The following is a 13,770-nucleotide window of genomic DNA, read 5'->3' as shown; positions in this document are numbered from 1 at the left end:
GTTCGTCGTGTGTGGTCGCCAAGAAAAATCAGTGAGCAACCTACGGGGGAGATAAGGGTACGTCCCTATCTCTGCAAAACGGACAATATCATGCTACGGGGAACGTTTTACCTGGGATGTTACAACTTGCTCCATCCGAAATGCAAGAATTGCAAAGTCAAATCTAAGAACTACTTGACCGTGGTTTTATCCAACCTAGCCATTCACCATGGGGCGCTACGATTTTGTTTGTTAAAAAGAAAGACGGATCCCTACGAATGTGCATCGATTATCGTGAACTAAATAAATTGACGGTTAAGAACCGATATCCTCTCTCTCACATCGATGACCTCTTTGATCAACTACAAGGGTCTTGTGTATATTTGAAAATCGATCTCCGCTCGGGTTATCATCAATTAAGGGTTAAGGGAGAAGATGTCTCCAAAACCGCTTTCCGGACTCGTTACGGTAGTTATGAATTTCTTGTTATGCCATTTGGTCTCACTAACGCACCAGCGGTGTTCATGGATCTTATGAACCGCGTGTGCAAACCGTATCTCAATAAATTCATTATTGTGTTCATCGATGACATCTTGGTCTATTCTAAAAGTGAAGAAGAGCACGAACAACATCTCCGACTTGTGCTTGAACTCTTGAGACAAGAACGACTCTATGTCAAATTCTCTAAGTGTGAATTTTGGTTGAAGGAAGTTCAATTTCTTGGTCATGTTGTAAGTGATCAAGGTATTAAAGTCGATCCCACGAAGATCGAAGCCATTAGTAAATGGGAGACTCCTACTACTCCTACTCACATTCGTTAATTTTTGGGTCTCACCGGATACTACCGTAGATTCATCAAGGATTTCTCTTTGATTGCTCGTCCTCTAACCGCATTAACTCACAAGGGAAAGAAATTCATTTGGGCAACCGAAGAAGAATCCGCATTTCAAATCTTGAAGACAAAGCTAACCACCGCTCCTATCTTGTCACTTCCTGAAGGCAATGATGATTTTGTTGTATATTGCGATGCCTCAAAACATGGTTTTGGGTGGGTATTGATGCAACGGAAGAAAGTCATTGCTTATGCCTCCTGACAACTCAAAATTCATGAACGGAACTATACAACACATGATCTCGAACTCGGAGCCGTTGTCTTCGCACTTAAAATGTGGAGACACTATCTTTATGGAACCAAAAGTACCATCTTCACCGATCACAAAAGCCTCCAACACATCTTCGATCAAAAGCAACTAAACATGAGACAACGACGGTGGATTGAAACTTTAAACGATTATGATTGTGAGCTTCGTTACCATCCCAGGAAGACAAACGTAGTAGCCGATGCCTTGAGTCGAAAAGAAAGAGCGGTGCCTCTTCGTGTCCGAGCTTTAAACATCACCATTCACACCAACCTCAATAGTCAAATTTGTGTAGCCCAAGACGAGGCTCTCAAGGATGAAAACATCTCTCTCGAACACTTGAACATCCTCACCTCTCGATTCAAAGTTAAGGAAACCGGACTCTGATATTTCGCCGGAAGAATTTGGGTACCTAGTTATGGGGACTTGCGAAGCCTTATTTTAGACGAAGCCCATAAGTCAAGGTATTCGATTCACCCCAGTGCCAATAAGATGTACAACGACCTCAAAGAATAATATTGGTGGCCGAACATTAAAAGGGACGTTGCTACTTATGTTGAAAAATGCCTAACTTTCTCCAAAGTCAAAGCCGAACATCAAAGACCGTCCGGACTACTTCAACAACCCGAAATCCTGCAATGGAAGTGGGAAAGGATAACGATGGATTTTATCACCAAACTGCCAAAGACGGTTGGCGGTTATGATACTATTTGGGTTATTGTTGACCGTCTCACTAAATCCGCCCACTTCCTAGCCATGAAGGAAAACGACAACATGGAGAAACTTGCACAACTTTACATTGAAGAAATCGTAGCCCGACATGGTGTACCCTTATCAATTATCTCCGACCGAGATGGCCGATTTATTTCTAGATTTTGGCGTACTTTGCAAGAAGCGTTGGGAACGCGTTTAGACATGAGCACCGCATACCATCCGCAAACCGACGGACAAAGCGAACGCACAATTCAAACCTTAGAAGACATGCTACGAGCTTGCGTTGTCGACTTTGGAAAAGCTTGGGATAAGCACTTGCCTCTCGCCGAATTCTCCTACAACAATAGTTATCACGCGAGTATTAACGCCGCACCATTCGAAGCTTTATATGGCCGAAAATGTCGTTCACTCTTTGTTGGGCCGAAGTAGGCGACATACAAATCACCGGACCCGAACTCATTCATGAAACAACTGAGAAGATCGTTCAAATCTGAGATAGGCTTAGGACGGCCCGAAGTCGTCAAAAGAGCTATACCGACAAACGATGCAACGACCTTGAATTTCAAGTCGGTGACCACGTAATGTTAAAAGTCGCGCCTTGGAAAGGTGTAATTCGTTTTGGGAAATGCGGGAAGCTAAATCCGCGATATATTGGTCCTTTCGAAATCTTGGAGCGTGTTGGAACCGTTGCTTATCGTTTAGAACTTCCGCCTCAATTGAGCTCCGTTCATCCTACTTTCCATGTATCCAACTTGAAAAAGTGCCTTGCCAAACCCGATATCGTCATCCCTCTCGAGGAGCTTACCATTGATGACAAACTTCATTTCATGGAGGAACCGGTTGAAATTGTGGACACCTCCTTCAAAACGTTAAAACAAAGCCGAATTCCAATTGTCAAGGTCCGTTGGAACGCCAAAAGGGGACCCGAGTTTACTTGGGAAAGAAAAGATCAAATTCAAAGGAAGTATCCTCATCTATTCGCGAATTCGGAAACGCAAAATCCCGAGAAAGAAACAACGACTACTACGCCTACTTAAATTTCGAGACAAAATTTCTTTTAAGGAGTAGGTAATGTAACATCCCGCCTTTTACCGTTTACTTTCCGTTTAACTATTTTAAAGTCCGTTATATGTTTATAACATCTTTCGTTAATACGCGTTTTAAATTATCTCGTTTAGGTAATTCACGCACCCGAATGAAACTAGAGGGACTAAACTTGCTAAGAGGCCAAAGATTTGACTAGGTCAACTAGTCAAACCTTCAACCTCCTCCTCTCACTTCATCATCTCCATCTTTACTACTTCCTTCTTTTTCTCTCAACACCCCAAACAAAGAATCACCATCTATTTCAAATAGAGCAAGCAACAATCCAAACAAATTACATATTCGGAATCCTTGCAACTTCCTCTTCGATTCCATACCGATTTCATTACATTTGGGTAACTTTCTAAAATCACTAGATTTTGTGTTCTTGATGTTTTTAACTTATAAAGTTGTTAATTAGTGTCTATGGCTCAAGTCTAACATGAATATATGATTTATATGTTCGATCTCGTTGTTTTAGTGTAACTAGCATGAACATGAAAAGTGTGTGTTTGATTTTGAGTTTTGGATGATTTAATGTTGTTGTTATGATAAAGTGCAAGTATTAAATGTGTTCCTAGTATCACTAGCTTCAATTTGATGTGTATGTTGCTTTAGAAAACTCCATAAACTTGATTATTGATTTTGGTGGATTTGGGTTAGGGTTTGATGAACTTGAAATGAACCTTTGATGCTTTGAATGACATGAAATGTTATTAGTAAGTGTTTAGCTGTATCGTATATTTAATTATCTTCGAAACGGCATGTCTTTCGTGTAAATTGGTTGCCTGAATCATTGAATTGCATTTATGAACTTGAATGCATAAAATGATGAGCATTGAATGTGATTTGGTTTGTTGCAAATATTGAATTGTTGGTTGAAATGTGTTTAGTTGTTTTCTCGTCAAAATACCTTCCCGATGGTATAAGGTACATGTTTTGTTTGTTTGCGGGTCATAAATTGAGAATGTTTAAAGTTTGGTTCATGCATTTGTATGTTGCAGCAGAAACAGGGTCTGTATACCAATTTGGACGCCGTCCAGATTATTGGACACCGTCCAGGCCTTCAATGCTGGACGCCGTCCAGCAAATCTGGACGCCGTCCAGTTACACTGCCAGTTTCTGTTTTGTTTTACCATTTTACGAAAAATGGTTGCCATGCTATGGACCTCCGATTCACATGTAACTTGTTCTAACATGCTCATATATGATTAAAAACCTCAGAAAATAGTTCGAGACCCGACCCGAACGTGTTGACTTTTTTGTTGACTTTGACCCGACCAAAGTTGACTTTTAATCAAACTTAACCAAATGTCTGTGCAATCGTTCTAACAAGCTTTTATACTTGTACCTTGCATGAAACATGACAATTTGATTCACATGCTATTATAATCGAGTCTTAACGAGCCATAGGACTAATTGAACGCTTTGACCGACCGTGTTTACCGATATTGATACAAACCTATTTGTTTAGGTCAAGACTAGCATTAGTTCTTGTACACGTTTACTTGTTGAAGTACTTTTACATACGTGCACTAAAGGTGAGATCATAGTCCCACTTTTACTCTTTTGAACTTACAATTGGGATGAGAAAACATAAACATTACTTTTTACTAAGTGAACACAAGTACAGGAAAACAAACATTCTACATACGAGTTTAGAACAAAATCCTCAATTCGATTATCATTAGTTACACTTGTCGGGTGTAAGCGAGAACTTATGTTGTATGGATCCATATGGGTTTGACAAACCCTCATTAACCGTTTACGAATGGAATATATTTTCGAGAAACAGTGTATGTTCTAACACTATTGTGATGGTGTTCTATGGAAGGAATGTTAAGCATTGATAATTGGGTGCTCGTGAAACAAATTTTGGAATGGTTTACTATTATATCAATGTTGCAAATCTTGTGGTTCACTTGTACTTACTTACTTAAACCTATGATTTCACCAACGTTTTTCGTTGACAGATTTCTATGTTTTTCTCAGGTCCTTGAACGTTTTGTGATACATGCTTCCGCTCATTACTTTTGATACTTGCTTGGATGTCGAGTATACATGCATACATGGAGCATCTTTTGGCTACTTTCAAATTGTGTCGTATATGTTTCAATTGTACTTTAAACTTTGTTATGTAACTAGTTGTCGAACTACTTTGTAAACCTTGAAACATCTTTACTTTTGAAATGAATGCGACATACTTTTGGTCAAACGTTGTTTTAAAGACTTATGACCACATAACGGGACCTAAGTAGACGGAGCCGTCAATGACGATTTTGTCGGGTCGCTACAATTATGAACACCCCACTGACCCAAGTAATCCATACATCCCAACTCATAAGTAGACTCCCTTCTAAATGAATCAAATGCGGACCTGTCCTCCTGAAATTTAGCCAGCAACTCCCGATGATGTTCTCCCATCATGGTAGACATATTACCCTGATTAGTACCCAGGGCAGTCATCATCTCAATCACCCTCAACAGATCATCTGAACCACCACGCCCACTTCTCCGAACACTCCTAGATTGGCTACTCGATGCCTCAGTGTGAGGTGCCTCGTACTACTGCTCAACATCCATCAACTGACCAACCATCGGGTCATACGGAACAAAACTCTCACCTAGCCCTCTCTTAACAACCTTAGTAGACAACCATATCCTAGCATTAACCTGACCAACCTCAGACATAAGCGGCTGCAAACCAACAGTCGAAATCCCCAAAAATCTAGCAATCAAGGTCACAAAACGACCACCACAAACCGCACTCCCTTGAGTCCTACCCCTCGCTGAGTTACTTAAATAATCGTCTACACAAAAAGGAATGTTAACTAGATGATGTTTAAACAACTGAGACAAGTACCAACAATCAGGCTGAGTTAATTTCTCGGTGTTTTCTTTCCTCAAGGAGATAGTGTGAGAAATTAGAACATGGAAACAACGCAAGTAAGGAAAGACAATGTGCTTCCTCCTTACCACGTTATTAAGGAAACTCATAGAATGATCACCAAACTCATTCCAAGCAGCGTTATAGTCAAAACCTTCATTAAGAACCGATCGACCCTGTCTAGCAGCACTCGCAAGATAACCCTCAAACCAAGTCTCCTCAGCAGGCTCCCCATAAATACACAAAGCTTGAGCAACATCAAAAATGCTCATGGACTGCTCACGTCCACCCAGTCTAAATTTGAAAAATGAAGTATCCGTCACACCTTGAATGTGACGAGAACAAACAGCAGAAGCCAAAAGCTCATTGACCAAACTAGGGTAGATAGTCTCCTGAATGTTAAACAAGTTGAACCAATCCTCAAACACCACATACGGAGCTAGCATCTCCCATCGTAACATCCTCTTAAGCTTACGTGCCATAGTCGAAAACCTTTCATCGTTTTGAGGAAACCTTAACCATTCATGTAAAGAAGCCCAGTTGATTCTGATTTCAACTTCCTCTCGCGCTTCCCTGTTCCTAACTTTCTGTCTAATATAATTCAAATAAACATTAGCAATAAAAAGTAAACAGCTTGACGAAGCCGGCGGCTTTATAAAGCCATGCCGGCGGCTTCATAACCTGCATAAGATATTTCAAATTTTTTCCAAAATCCTATTCAAACAGCATAATTTTCAATTCGGATATAATTATCAGGATGCCGGCGGCTTTATACATGTTTCCAGAATTTTTTAGGTTTTTCAAAATTCATTAATTTAAGTCTTTTAACCATCAATTAAATAAATCTAACAGCGATTAGCAAGAAATTCATAGCAATTTATAAACCAGCAAATTATCTAACATCAAAAAAATTCATCAAGTACTCAAGGGATGAGGCTGATGGCTTTAACGTAATGTCGGCGGCTTCATGGTTTTACAGGGCGAGCTTCCTTCCAATTTTAATTTTTTTTCTTTTTCGAATTTTAAAAATAAAACACGAGTATTTTATAAAATCTACAACATTTTAAGTCATGAATTTTAATCTTTAGTGGTGTTGAGGGAGATTACTTCTCCTCCGGGTAATGCATCTTTTTCAAAGTAAATTTTCAATCGATGCCCATTTATTTTAAAGGTTTCCCCCTTTTATTATATAATTCAACATATCTAGTAGAAAAAGATTGTTTAACTATAAAAGGACCTATCCATCTAGATTTTAACTTTCCAGGAGAAAATTTATATTTTGATTGAAAAAATTAGGACCTTATCTCCTGGTTGAAATGTTTTTATGTTTTTAATTCGAGCATCGTGCCATCTTATAGTTTTTATTTATAAGACAGTGAATTTTCATAAGCAGAAAGTCTAAGTTCATCGAGTTGGTTTAATTAAAGGAGTCTATGTTTTTCTGTTTGTATAGGATCTAAGTTACATTGTTTTAAAGCCCAATATGCGCGGTGTTCAATTTTAACAGGTAGATGACAAGCTTTTCCATAGACCAACTTAAAAGGAGTAGTTCCTATAGGTGTTTTGTAGGCAGTTCAGAAAACCCATAATGCATCATCTAACTTTCGAGACCAAAGTTTTGGGTTATTTTCAACTGTTCATTCGAGTATTCGTTTCAATCCTCGATTAGTTTTTTCAACTTGACCACTTGTTTGAGGGTGGTAAGCTGTAGAAAAATGATGGTTAACACCATACCTTTTAAGAACTCTTTCAAGTAGTTGATTCGTGAAATGGGTTCCACGGTCACTAATTAAAGCTTTAGGAAAACCAAACCGACAAAATAATTTCTTAAGAAAATCAAATACTACTCGTGAGTCATTAGTGGGCAGGGCTTTAGCTTCAGCCCATTTAGAAACGTAGTCAACAGCTACAAGTGTATTAGTTTCTTTCAGAGGAGGGGAATGGTCCCATAAAATCAATACCCCACACATCGAATATTTCACATACTTGAATATTTTGACGGGGCATTTCATCGCGTTTGGAGAGATTTCCTCCTCTTTGGCATGCATCGCACGATTGAAGTAATTTATGTGCGTCTTGAAATATGGTAGGCCAATAGAATCCTGAATCTAAAACTTTGCGAGCCGTGTAATTTGGACCAAAATGTCCGCCTGGTGCACTACTATGGCATTGTAATAGGATTTCATTTGCTTCTTTACCATGAACGCAACGGCGAATAATTTGATCGGGACCTACTCTAAATAAATAAGGACTTTCCCAAAAGTAATGTTTTAAATCAGCAAAGAATTTTTTTCTCTGTTGATAAGTAAAGTCTTTTCTTAATTCTTTAGCAGCTAAATAGTTTGCGAAGTCAGCCAACCAAGGATATGACTCATCAGAGATCATCATGAGACATTCGTCGGGGAATGTATCTCTGATTTCATTTGAATTGTCTAGATTAGGATTCTCTAAACATGAAAGATGATCTGCTGTAAGATTCTCAGCTCTTTTCTTATCAATAACTTGCATATCAAATTCTTGTAGGAGTAGAACCCATCGTAAGAGTTGGGCTTTAGAGTCGGGTTTGTTAAGTAAATATTTGAGCGCAGAATGATCGATGTAAACTGTTACTTTATTCATTATTAAGTATGGGCAAAATTTATCGAGTGCGAAGACTATAGCTAACAATTCTTTTTCAGTGGTTGTATAATTTAATTGAGCTCCTGCTAGTGTTTTACTAACATAATAGATTGGGTGAAAATGTTTTTCTTTTCTTTGACCTAAAACAGCTCCTATAGCGTAATCACTTGCGTCACACATAAGTTCAAAGAATTTAGACCAGTCAGGTGATATAATGATAGGTGCGTTAGTAAGTTTTTCTTTTAAGATTGAGAAAGCTTTTTTACAATCTTCGTTAAATTCAAAGGGTGCGTCATTTTCTAAGAGTTTTGTTAACGGGCGAGCAATTTTTGAAAAATCTTGAATAAAACGCTATAAAATCCAGCGTGTCCTAAGAAACTTCTAATTGATTTGATACTAGAGGGTTCAGGAAGGCTGGAAATAACATTAATTTTTGCTTTATCGACCTCAATTCCTTTGTTAGAGATTTTATGGCCAAGGACAATGCCTTCTTTTACCATAAAGTGACATTATTCCCAGTTAAGGACAAGATTTGTTTTTTTCGCAACGAGCAAGCATTTTATCCAGATTAGATAGACATGAGTCAAAGGATGTTCCAAAGACGGAGAAATCATCCATGTAGACTTCCATGAAATCCTCCACCATGTCGTGGAAAATAGTTGTCATACATCTTTGGAAAGTGCCAGGGGCATTACATAACCCGAACGACATTCTTCAATAAGCGAAAGTACCAAAAGGACAAGTGAAAGTGGTTTTCTTTTGGTCCTTAGGGTCTATTGGAATTTGGAAATATCCAGAGAAACCATCCAAGAAGCAATAATATTTTTTTCTGGCTAATCTTTCAATCATTTGATCAATAAATGGAAGCGGAAAATGATCTTTTCGAGTAGCTTCGTTTAATTTGCGATAATCTATGCAAACTCGCCAACCGGTAACGATTTGAGTTGTAATTAATTCATTATTTTCATTTGCGACAACGGTTGTCCCCCTTTTTTAGGGACACATTGTACTGGACTAACGCATTAGCTATCGGATATAGGATAAATCATTCCTGCATCTAATAATTTTAAAACTTCCTTTTTTACGACATCCACCATATTAGCATTTAGGCATCTTTGTCTTTGGATTATGGGTTTTGCATTTTCTTCTAATAGAATCTTGTGAGTACAGAAGGTGGGATCAATTCCCGGGATATCATTTTCTTCTAATAGAATCTTGTGAGTACAGAAGGTGGGATCAATTCCCGGGATATCAGAGGTTTTCCAAGCGAAAGCCTTTTTATGTTTTTTAAGAACTTCCAAGAGTTGATCTTTTTGATTTTTAGATAATTCGGAGGAAATGATGATGGGAAGTTCGGAGTTATCTTTTAGGAAAACATATTCTAAATGAGAGGGTAATTGTTTAAGCTCGAGTTTTGGTGGTGCTTCGAAGGAATGTTTTATCCTTAATTCATCTGTTATCGATTCATGCTCCTCTTCCATTAATTCATTCATTTTATCTTTCATTAATTTTTCGAATTCATCATCAAGGTTTTCTTCTTTTATTTCACACACAAACTCATCTATATCCATTGATAAAAATTCATAAAATTCTTCTTCAATACAGCTGTCTACATATTTTATCGTTGGACAAGTAAGACCTAGTTCGAGATTATTATTCAAGGTAATTCTATCGTCTCCTATTCCCAAACTATATGTTTTAGTTTGCATTTGAAATTCGAAAGCGGCAATTCTTAAAAATGGTCTACCTAATATTATCAGAATTTTATCATTTTCTTTCATTCCTAAGACAACAAAATCGGCAGGAAAAGAGAATTTATCAATTTTTACGAGTATGTTTTTGACTATTCCTATCGGGTAATTAAAAGAACTATCGGCCAAGCAAATAGACATTCTTGTGGGAGTTAATTCTCATAGACCTAGTCTTTTATATAGTAAATGCGGCATTAAATTTATACTAGCACCCGTATCTGCCAACGCTTGATATACTCTAGAATCATTAAATGAGCACGGGACAGTAATACTTCCTGCATCTCCTAGTTTTTCGGGTAAATCAAATTTTTGAAAAATAGCTATACATTCTTTATAATAAATTTAGAGGAATTTTCAGCGTCTTAGCCTTTATTAGATAACAAGGTTTTTAAACATTTTCCATAATGTGGATTCTCTTTTAATAAGTCTATTAGAGGAATATTAACGTTTATCTTACTAAACATATTAGTGAAATCCTCTAAACTTTTTTGTTGTTTTTCTTTCCTAAGTTGATGAGGGTATGGAACGGTATCTAAAGGTTTGTTAAGCTTAGGTGGTGTAATTGTTTCAACAGGGGCTTTACTAACAGTTCCTTCATTACTAGTTTCCTTAAGTGGTTCTTGATTTTCTTCTAGATTGGGCTTAACTGGATCTTGTGTTGTTTTTCCACTCCTAGTAGTTATAGCTTGTATTTCTAAACTTACCTTTGAATTCTCTAATGTATTAGATGGTAGCTTTCCAGTTTCCCTAATAGCTAATTGTTTAGATAATGTTCCTAAATCTTTTTCCAAGTTAAGTATCAAATTCTGGTGGATATAATATAGCTCAGAGATTTTATATAAAATAACATTATTTAATTTGGTCTGATTACAAATATACCCTTGCATCATATCTGCTAATTCCTTACTTATAGTTTCTTCTTGTGATATTAGCGAGACGTTTTCCATAACTGGTTTTCCTTTTAATTCACTTAGCTCTTTTTCCAAAGTATCTATTTTATCTTGTAGATTAGTTATCTCATTTTTAACTCCAATCTTAATTTCTTTTTGATTTTCATTTAACTGATACCAATCATGTGACTAAATCGCTAAATCAGAAATAATTGTTGTAATTCCTCGGGGTTTTTAGATAGGGCGGCACCACCAGCGGCGGTGTCAATTTCTTTTCTAGTAGAGATGGTGATATATTTATAGATTTGCATTAATCGTTGGAAATCATTTAATCCGTTTTGTGGGCATGATTTTATTAATTTTTCTTATCTAGTCCAAGTATCGTATAAAGTTTCATGAGGTTTTTGTTTAAATTGATTTATCTCATTTTGTAATCTTAGCATTTTAAAAGGCGTGAAAAATCTTTTTAAGAATTTTTCAACCATTTGATCCCATGTAGAGATTTTTCTTTCAGCAAGTTGATTAAACCGGTCTTTAGCTTCTCCCTTGAGTGTTCAAGGAAAAAGGATAAGATAAATATGTTTATCTTCTATTTTATCGTATTTAAAAAGTGTGCACATACTGGTAAATTTACGAAGATGTTGGTAGGCATCTTCTTCAAGGGTTCCATTAAAATGGCATTCTTCTTTAATTAAGTCTAATATTTGTTTTTCAATAGTGAAATTAATTTTAATAGTTGGTGGAGTTATAGCGGTTCCATGAATTTGTCTTGAAGCTTTTAAGTGTTCTTCCATAGATAGTTTTAAATCATTCATTGTGTATTTCTAATTGCTTTAAGTGTTTTAAGTATTTTAAGTTATTCACCAATAAATGGCCGTCAGCGTCTTGGTTCCGGCAGAGCCCTTTAAATCGGAAGCCCAACAACCTTTCCCTAAAGGAAGACAGTCACCACTCGTATTTAGGTGATTTAGATTATATTCTTTTGATTCCACTGCGTTCCCCGGCAGCGGCGCCAAAAAGTTGATGTGTCAAAAGTGTGTGCAATAATGCGTGCCTTTTTAACCTACTTTTAAATTTATAATGTCTTAATTTACGATTTACTTTTAACACCCTAACGAGCAACGAAACCCGATCATATGTAGTTTAGTATTAGGAAAGTTAAGTTCGTCCTAAGAGAACGAGTGGATTTAAGAATATAAGTTTGATTCTAAGATTTGGGTTGCTTTTAAATAACGATAAAAGAACAAATAAATTGTAATTAAAATAAAGAGATAATCAATAATATAGAAAATACATGGTTGAATCTTTCGCACTTTGTTCACAATTGCCTTTTTGAATTAAGATCAAACTCAGATTGATGGTTGACCTAAGAATATCTACTTCAAAATTAATTGATCAAGTTAATCCTAAAATAGATGGCTAGATTCCTTGCTTGCATTAAGACCTGATAATAGATTTAGTGTGATTAACAAAACCCTAATTATAGTTACTAGCTATAATCCTCACAATTAAATTAATCCAGTTATGTTTAAGTTTATCAAGTTTCAAACTTAGTGATGTTCTAGTTAAAACTTAATAGTATTTAATTAATGTAAATCAGATTGATCTAACGGTGGTAATTTAATCAGACATAAGACATAACAGGAAATCCAGAGATTCGGTCAGATTTTAGTTTCTGTAGTAAAAAGATAAAGCCGTCGGCTTCATTGACCGTTGTTAAATAATCCCGCCAAATACTTTTTAATTAGTCTGAGTGTAAATTATAATCGATTCATAATGTTACCAAATAAAGCCGGTGGCTTCGTTCTACGAAGCCGGCGGCTTCATAGTCCGAATCTGGTTTTCTGTTTATTTTCATATAATTCGAAAGATTGGCAATTTATCACAAAGTGTTACATGATTCAAGCATATGTAAGGCTATTAGCCCATAACTAAAGTAAAAACAAATAAAAGACAAGATTTAAGATAAAAGATCATACCGACATAAAGAAGATTGAAAAGCAAACTTTGAATGAATAAACTTGAATGTTGAAATAAATGAAAAGCCTAACTAATTCGTGTTTCAACTCTGAATACAGGGCAAAAACTGTTCTGGTATATAAAACTCTGACCCCAAGGCCTCTATTTATAGATTTCAAAACTGTCATACCAAGCCGGCGGCTTCAGGGTGAAGCCGGTGTGACGACCCGGAAATTTTCGACCAAATTTAAACTTAATCTTTATATATTCTGACATGATAAGCAAAGTCTGTAATGTTGAGTCTCAAAAATTTTGGAACTATGTTCATATATTTAATTACCCTTCGACTATAAATAAATATGTATATCTATGTATGTGTAAGTATATATAATAAATAGAAATTTTGAAATATAATTTAAACATTGAAATTAAATATGTAAAATAAAATATAAAATCATGAAGCTGTACTTAAAATGGATTAATATTAAATATATGAAATATATATATATAATTATATGTATATTTTAATACATGTTAAACATTTAATATTACAAATAAGTTATTATATAATGTATATCATATGGTTATATAACATAACATGTAATACTCATTTTTTTATTTATTAAAATGGTTGTTATAATAATATCATTATTCTTTCAAAAACTAATATACATGATATTGTTATGAATATTTTTATTTTAAATATAATCTATAGATGTGAATTTGATATATAACTTATTGTAGTTACT

The 13,770-nt window shown here is 35.9% G+C and overlaps 1 pseudogene; it reads right to left on the bottom strand.

The window, feature by feature from the left end:
* The window catches only part of LOC139840845 (uncharacterized), a 168,809-nt pseudogene extending 160,388 nt beyond the window's left edge, over positions 1-8,421 (bottom strand).
* Between the last annotated feature and the right edge of the window lie 5,349 nt (positions 8,422-13,770).

Source organism: Rutidosis leptorrhynchoides, chromosome 1 (assembly GCF_046630445.1).
Source record: "Rutidosis leptorrhynchoides isolate AG116_Rl617_1_P2 chromosome 1, CSIRO_AGI_Rlap_v1, whole genome shotgun sequence".
Lineage (NCBI taxonomy): Eukaryota > Viridiplantae > Streptophyta > Magnoliopsida > Asterales > Asteraceae > Rutidosis > Rutidosis leptorrhynchoides.
Note: the sequence above shows the minus strand (reverse complement) of the source record. Positions and strands in the feature narration are given on the sequence as shown.